Source organism: Monodon monoceros, unplaced genomic scaffold (genome assembly GCF_005190385.1).
Source record: "Monodon monoceros isolate NGI ecotype Baffin Bay Population unplaced genomic scaffold, NGI_Narwhal_1 Super_Scaffold_21, whole genome shotgun sequence".
Lineage (NCBI taxonomy): Eukaryota > Metazoa > Chordata > Mammalia > Artiodactyla > Monodontidae > Monodon > Monodon monoceros.
In genome coordinates, this window is record NW_021703778.1 from 129,713,515 (window position 1) to 129,722,147 (window position 8,633).

The following is an 8,633-nucleotide window of genomic DNA, read 5'->3' on the forward strand; positions in this document are numbered from 1 at the left end:
GCCGATCCATGTCTTTTAGCCACTCCTTGGCAAGTGTGGCCTAAGTCCAGATTTTGACCTGAGGAATGGTGGTGGTCAATGGCAGTGATAAAGATGACCAGAGTTCAGTTCAGGTTTTCTCCACGTGTGAATCACCTTGGTCTATTTTGTTTCCCTTGCTATTACTTTTTTTTAAGACTGTTTATTTAGAGCAATTTTAAGTTATTTAAGCAAATTTAAGAGAGGAAGGTACAGAGATTTCCCATATACTCCCTATCCCCAAACATTCATAGCCTCCCCTATTATCAGCGTCCCTCAGCGTCCTAGTACATTTGTTACAACTGATGAACCTATATTAACACATCATTATCACTCAAAGTCCATAGTTTACTTCAAGGTTCACTTTTGGTGTTGTACATTATGTGTGTTTGGACAAGTGTATAATGACACGTATCCATCATTATAGTATCATAAACGGTGTTTTCACTGCCCTAAAAACCCTCTGTGTTCTGCCTGTTGCCTATTCATCTCTCTCCACCCCAACCCCTGGTAACCACTGATCTTTTTACTTGTCTCCACAGTTTAGCTTTTTTCAGAATGTCATATGTGTAGTTGGAATCGTACAGTATGTAGCCTTTTCAGATTGGCCTATTTCACTTAGTAATATGTATTTAAGATTCCTTCATGTCTTTTCCTTTTCATGGCTTGATAGCTCATTTCATTTTGCTGAATAATATTCCACTATCTGAGTGCACTACAGTTTACCCATTCTGGTGTTACATTTTTTGAAGACGACTCAATTTTATGTCATTGTCAACCATCTACATCTAGGGAACATATGGAAGTGCAAGGGCTTTGGGTTTATTATTGTGGTGATAAATTGGTCCAATATAACATAGAGGTTAAAGGTGTGAGTTTTAGAGTCCCTCATTCATGCACTCATTAACACTGATTCCTAATAATAGTCAAGGTAGAAGAGACATCTGGCCTGGGAAAATTCAAATTCAAACCTGAGTTTGAGTTCCAGCCCACCTTTGCTAACCGTAGAACGTTAAGCATGTTACTTAACTTTCTTCACCTGGAATGTGAGTTAATGATACACCCCTCATGGGATTCCTGTGAAAATTAAGAGAGTAATTTCAGTACCTACCATATAATAATTACTCAGAAAATAGTAAATATATCATGATGTTGCTGTACATAAGTAGGGGCCACTTCTAAGGATTATAGTTTGGCTCAGAGGCTGGAGATACCTAAATATAGCAATAATGACTTATCAAAAGCAATACTTATGAACGAGCAAGAGTTAATGCCAGCTTGTGTGGGACAGTACAGTACACCTTATCCTGTACACACACACAAACACACACATACATACAAATATAATTTTTTTAGTGAAAGCCTACTTCCTGTTGAGGATGTGTCATCATTGGAAATGGCAGTAGGAGCGCTCTCTGCGCTGTCAGAGTCCCCAGGATCAGGCCTGGAATTATTAGATGTCATCATCAGGTTGAGTTACTTATACAAAGCCAGTTATTTGCCATCTGCCACTCGGAGAGGTGTCCTTACGCCCTGTTTGGATGCCAGCCCATTGCAATGCAGCAGGGGAAACGTTTCTGTCCAAATAACTCATCTTGGTTTCAAATTCTAATGTGAGAAAGGACTGTCAAGTAGATGCTCTGTCTTGATGATAAAGGGGACAGTCGGTGTTCATGGTCCTTCTTATGGGCAGAAACATTGGATAAGACATGCATTTCAAGGATTTTAAGTTAGAGAGCTGGAGAATAAAATATTTAGAAAACTTAAAGTCGGGTCAAAGATAAATTCGGTAGAAGCTTGGCCAGGTGGGAGAAGAAAGTCTTTTTGACATGTTTCCACCCTGAGGCAGGGGTAGTCAGCAATGCGGAGCATGTGGGTGTTGGAATTATCAAATGACATTAACATAATATGTGAAGTATGTCGTGCACAAGTCATATTTACTGTGGTCTAGCTGAAATAAACATGGGTGTCAACATGTAGAGCCCTGGGCATGCTCCGTGGAGAGACTGAGGTGCAGTTGGGGCCAGGTAGCTGATGGGACAAACTCGTTTCCAGGCAGTGGTGTAACTCAGAATGACTGATCAGGAAACTGCATGTCCTTATAGGATGTGCAAGAGAAGAGAGCCAACTGTGGACTCTACGCCCATAGTCAGTGCTGCTCTTGCTATTGCTTAACTCCAGTGTATGAGTGAGGAGGCTGAGGCCAAGGTCACTCGGGCAGCAGGGGGAGGAGCCAAAAGGTCTGGGTTTCTTCTCTGACTCTATTGTTTTGACAGGTAAGTGACATTAATCTCATCTCATCTGCTCCTACTTCCAGGAAGTTGATTCCCTAACTGCTGTCTTCTCTCCCCTGACTCTGAACCAAACTTCCAATGGCCCTTTGAAGACTTCCACCTGCATGTCTCTCCAGCGTCACAAACGTGGCACGTCTAAAACAGCTTATTTCCTGCTCCACCCTCCATCCTGCCCCTCACTCCCAGTCAGCGTTCCTTCCTCCCACCTTCTTACTTCTAATGGCACCTTTCCTCAGTCTTCCAGCCTCAAATCTTCATGGACAATTTTCTTCCTTAACTCATTCTTCTCTGCCTTCCTCAACCAGTGCATTTCTGTACACGTTTTCTTTTCATTTCCACGAATACCTCAGGTCTAGGGTTTGTAACCTCATTCTATACAAATACTATTGCAGTAGACTCTAAACTGGCCCCCACCTTCCCGTCTTTTCCTACTCTGACTCATCCATACGTATTGCTGAATAATTCTTCCTAAACCACTGCTTTGACTCTATCACTATCCTGGTTAAAAACCTTCAGTGGCTCCCTAGGGCCCCTGGATCTTAGCGTGGGAGTTTATATTTATCCTTATTGACTTTCATCTGGCTAGATTTGACCATCATTTCAGTCTGCCTGGAACTGTTCATATTATTGATCTCCCCCTTTATGAACTTGTACTGCTTATGAACCTACATAAGCAGAATAATTCTGGGGTTTTTTACCCAGCTAGATTATAAACTCCTTGAGGATAAAGGTCTAGTCTCAGAGATGTCTTATTTTCCCCACAGAATTCAGAGTGTTTCATACATACTTACTGACCCATTCGTTATTCAGTTAAGGGATGTGGATGCAACAGCAAGGAAATGTGGCAAAGGGATGAGGCAACTTGGATGGTGAAATTCAGAGGTTTTCATAAAACCCAGAAGACAAGAAGGAGTCAGCAAGGAGACATTTTAGAGGTTGGAGTTGAATAGATACACAGTGGGCATTGGTTGTTTTTGGCACATGATAGCCATCCTTCCTTCTGTTGGCAATAGCACTGCTCCCACCTACCCCACCCGCCACCCTAGATATTCTCAATCAGAAGTCGGCCTGTGGTCCAAGCCAATGAATGAGCATATTTCCTGTCCTGTTGCTGTGATTGGTTCAGATATGAGCATGTCTCACCCTTATTTGTGCCAATAACAGTCAATCCCAGGACTAAATACCTCTTGGGGGGACCTTTTTCTCCTGTGGTCCTAAGATAGGAGTGAGATGGAGAGCTGCTGGCAGCCTTCTTGCCACCAGGAGGGCAGGACTTTCTGAGATGAAGGCAGCAGAGAAAGACATGGAGCTGAGGGGTGCAGAGAAACATGGTCCTGATGGTATCACTTGGCCCCTAGACCCAGCCACAATTGAAGGTAATCTAGATGGGGATTTTATTTTCCATTTTCCAAGTCAATATATCACCCTTTTCCTTTAACCCAGTTCATGTTTGATGTTTCATTACTTGTAACTGAAAGAGATTTAAGGAACTCAGTATCAAGTCCATCGATTTTTAGAAAACAAACAAACAAACAAACCTGATTGAACGGCCAGGGCCCCATCTCTTTGGATTTCCAGTTTCCACATCTTGACATTTTAGGTGTTGGGTTTGAATTCAAGATTCCTTGACTAAAACCCTCCCCCTCAAAGACTCATTTATTTAAACCCCTTTATTTAACAGATGAGGGAGCTCAAGTTCAGAAACATTAAGTGACTTTCTCAAGATCACACAACTAGCTAGCAGCAGAGCTAGGGCTGAAACCAGGGTCTCAGAATTCTTAGTCCCATGCTATTTCTTCTTAAAAACATAAAAGGTAAGACAAACAAAAGTGATAAAGATGGTCAACATTTTATTGCATGCCTTGTTGTTCATTGTGCTAACAGCTTCACATGTATTTACATATTTGAGTCTCCACAAGGCCATAAGAAGTGAGTGCTATCACCATCTCCATGTTAAAGGATTTGAGACCTGGAGAGGTTAAGTCAGCCTCTGGTTACGTAACTAGGAAGGGACAGAGGTCAATTCTTCCCCAAGGCAACTTGGTCAAGAACTCCTGAAGCATATTTGAGAAGAGAGAGGTAGGGGCATGTGAAAAGCAGTTGCCCTGCCCCATATCCCCCAGCCAACCTGAATCTACCTGCAGCTGCTGGGGAAGACAGTTTCCTGCACACCAGCTGCTTTCCCCCTCAAGCCCCTGCAGCTCACTTCTCTGCTGGAGGACTTTCTCCTGCTCGTTGCCCACCCTCCATGAGTACACTGGTGTCAACAGGAAGTGAAGAGGAGCTCATGTCCCTGGGCCACCCTGTACCAGTGGGGAATGGGAGTTGGTGGATAATGTCCAGTGGGATGATTATGAGGTGTGTTCCACATGGCTTCTCAGAGGGTCCCCAGGTTCCTCAGGTGCCCTCAGTAGTAACCTCCTCATTGATGTATGAGGTATCGGTTTTCTCCCTCCCTTATGTTCCCGCTGCTTCAAGTCTGCTCCCAAGGATTATCACCAAGAAAACTGCTTGTACTCAAGTTTTTGTCTCAGGACCTCTTTTGGGAGGAATCCAAGCTAAGACACTAGTTCAGAGGGACGTATTTAGAGCCCTTGAACATTCTGTCTAGAAAGGGAGCACTATAGGAATTCTGCCTTGACTCTCCTAGAGGGAAGAGGACAAAAATGTGAAAAGAGATGTTTATAAAGGTGAATGTTTTCAATGTAAGAGCTGGAAGTGAAGTTAAAAAAGAAGTCTTTAAATGTCGTTTGCCACACCTTGAGAGCAGCGCCTGTTGGCCCTTAGACCTATCTCTAGAGGGTTAAGGTAGACGGGTGTACCCTAAAGCCTCTGGATGAAGGGAGGAGGGGTCAGAAAACACAAAAGGAGGATTCCTTCTTGGTCTTGCAGTGTGATTCAGTCCTTCCCTCATTTTGTGCGTTCAACTCAGAGATAAGATGATGCTTCTTGTTTCACAATATTTCAAAAGGCTCTTGCGATGGAAGGTAACACAGCACCTTTTTGTATTCCCAAGGAGCTGACTTTCTGAAGCTCTAGTCCTTAAGCATTGGTTCTACTAAGTTTCCCCAAGGAACTGGTTTAATCAATTTTTATATTCACAGGCCAGGTATAAGATTTTGGTGCCTTCCTATATGCTTTAGAGGCATAGTCCCCACTATTGGGGGAATTAGACATTCCATTTTATTTAGTTTGATTTTATTGAATGCCTCTTCTAACTAAGAGTGATGGATAGTATACTTTCGTTTCTTAAAAAAATAAATACCTTGAGGTTAATTTGCTTAGACATTTTTGGAGAAAATATTCTATGTCTCTTGAGATATCTTGAGATAATATTAGACATCCCTCTGTGTGTCTCAATTAGGATTGAGGGTGGATACTCTAGGACGGATACATCTCTATTTTGTGGAGATGTTGGGAGGACTAAATGAGATGAAGTACTTAGCACAAGTCTTCCTATGTGCTGAGTGGCGAATAAATACGATGATGATAATGAATCAATAGTGTTTTCATGTAAAGCAAAAATTTTCTTCCCTGGATTCCTAAAACAATTCTTATTTAATGTCTATGTAAAATTATCTATGAGGAAATCATTGGTCTCTGGAATCTTCTGTTTTGTTTCCTGTTGTGTTCCTGTTGTGGTTGAATTATGTTAAACTTGATTTCAGTTTCTCTTGAAACCTTGGTTGCTGGGAATTTACCCAGTGGCTGAACATGATAGTAACAACTGCTATAAGAATATCCCTACAGACTATCAGGCAGCAAGATCTCTTAATAAATCTTGAGCCTGGTCTGAAGTTTAATGACTTTGAAGGCAGCCATAGTTGGCCGGTCAACCAAAGCCACATCAACTTTATTAATAAGATTTTGTGGAGTCCTTATCTATTTATGCATCGGTGGGCATCCTAGCAACAGAGCCCTTCTCTGGACTGCCCATGAACATTTTCAGTTTCTGGTTTCTGCAATCCTTTCCGAGTACAGATGGATTTGTGTCCTCAACTGCAGGCGACCTAAGTGATTTTCATCACTTAGGGCTGAAATGCCTTTCCTTATGAAAAAAAAATCACTTATTAAATATACTTGGCTTTAGACACCTTATATGTTTTCTTGGGAGAAACCGTGAAGTCATTAAGACAGCTTAACGTGTATCGTAAATTCACCAAATCTGAAGGACAAATCCCAGCAACCCAGATGTCAGTGTGCCCTGCATACCCGTGAAAGCTACCTCTGATTCAGAACAGGAGGTGTGGAGAAGGTACAGGAGCCTGGGTACTTCCAATAGCGATGTACGCAAAGCCACTCCCTTAGCCTGACACAGCTTTGCCCTGCCCGCCCCCCCACTCATCAGCCTGTGAGCCCCCTTCACTCGGCTCAGGTGCTCTAACTAGAGACCCAGCAATAGGTAAATATAGACCTCTGAGTTGTTTCCAAAATCTCAGTTATTTACTTGGGTCAAGAGAGTAATTTGGTGTTTGGGGAAATAATTTTCTCAGCAGGCTCATGCAGCTACAAACCAAGAAGGTGCAGAGATTGGTTAAAACCATGGATTTAGGGTCAGTCAGACACGAGTTAGATTCCTGTTAGGACACTCACTACTTTACGACACTAGACAAGCTACTGAGTCTCTGTGATCCTCAATTTCTCTATTTCTAAAATAGGGTTAATGATGGCAAAGATGATGGTAATTACACCCTGTGTTGAGCACTCACAATGCCCTGGGAAGTGTACTAAGTGCTTCCTGTACATCGTTTTGATCATCCACACAACTCTTTGGGACGTATACCATCACAACAGATAGTGCCCTGTAGGTAGTCGTTACCGTAATGTCCACGACAAATGCCACCACCCCTGTTACTCCAGAGTAACATTCCCAGTCCCAGACACTGCTGCTAGGATGTGACAGATATTCTCACCTGCTTTCTTGAAGCACCAAAGCCTTTCCCTTTTTGTTCTACTGCTAGATATATCCAAGATGCACTGATATAAGGAGATTTCGTTCCATCATTTATTTTTCTGAGAGCTGTGGAGTGCATGTAATTTTGTCTTACATTATTTAGGGATGTTGAGCTTCTCTACTCCAGGTTTACTTAATGAAAAGACCTAGATCAAGAATTTTTCTATAGAATCAGGCTGCTTTAAAACTGAACAAAAATTTTAAAGACATAAACAAAAATAAGAGCATCAGTGATAAAAATCATCTTCCCAATAATCCTGTAAAAGCCCCTCTGACTCGGGTATTGAATTTTCTTTGACATTGTCGGGAGACAATGTAATTCAAGCTGTTCTGTAACAGCGGTCCTTTGAGACTCTAGCTCTGTTTTACCAGTGATCTGTTCTATTAATGCAGATGCCAGAGGAGCAGCAGTCCTGATCAAGACAAGGCCGTCAGCCTCCAGGAAGGTAAAATTCCTACTGCCGAAGACAATATAATATCCATTTCTACCTCTGGCTGTAATTTATTTGTAGTGTTTGGGTGGTAATTTAACCCATAATGCATTGCTTTCCAAATTACAGTATGCTAAACATCTAGTAAGCTATCTTACACAATTAAACAGGCCGAAGAAACCCTGGAGTGCTCGTTACTGATGTAGAGAAGCATTTTACCACAGGTAGAGTCCTGTACTGCATTACACTCTAAACCCCTGAACCCATCCCAAGAAACATCACAGACACAGAATTACTCATCCTTTCCTTAAAGTGGCGTAATTATTTTAGTTGGAAATTGTAATTTTCTACAACCTGAAGTTGAGACTTTTTTTTAATCAGGCACAGTTGCGTGTGAGTATATGCAGTGCACAACTGTCTTAACTTTCATGGAGAGGTGAGAAGGAAAGTAAATAACCTAACTTCAGAAACTGCACTGCTTTTGGAATACAGACTCGACTGCAGTATTGCTTGGCTCACGTGGGAGCTTTGGGGAAGGGGAGCTTGTTTGCTCACTTTGGGGAGATTTGGCTTTGAGCTGCCATTTGGAAATGTCCCCTGTCGAGGACTGTGAGTCAGAAGCCCACTCAGGAGCCTTTTTCAAGGAGAATCTGGAACTTTCTACTGCATGCACTAAGACTAGGCAGAACCCAGGGAGCAGATTTATACCTGGGATTGACCTGTGTGGCCTTACAAGGTTTCTTCTAGTTTAATGGAGTCTCTACTGAGAGACTGTGACACCACCACTCACTCCAAAAGCCAAGGTTGATACGAAGGGAGCCACGGCTGCGGTATTCTCAGCCCGCTCGGTAAAATGGTAATCAGTTTGCAAACTTAGTGAAAATCAGAATCACCTGTTGGGCCTGTTAAACACACTGATGCCCGGGGCCCAGCCTA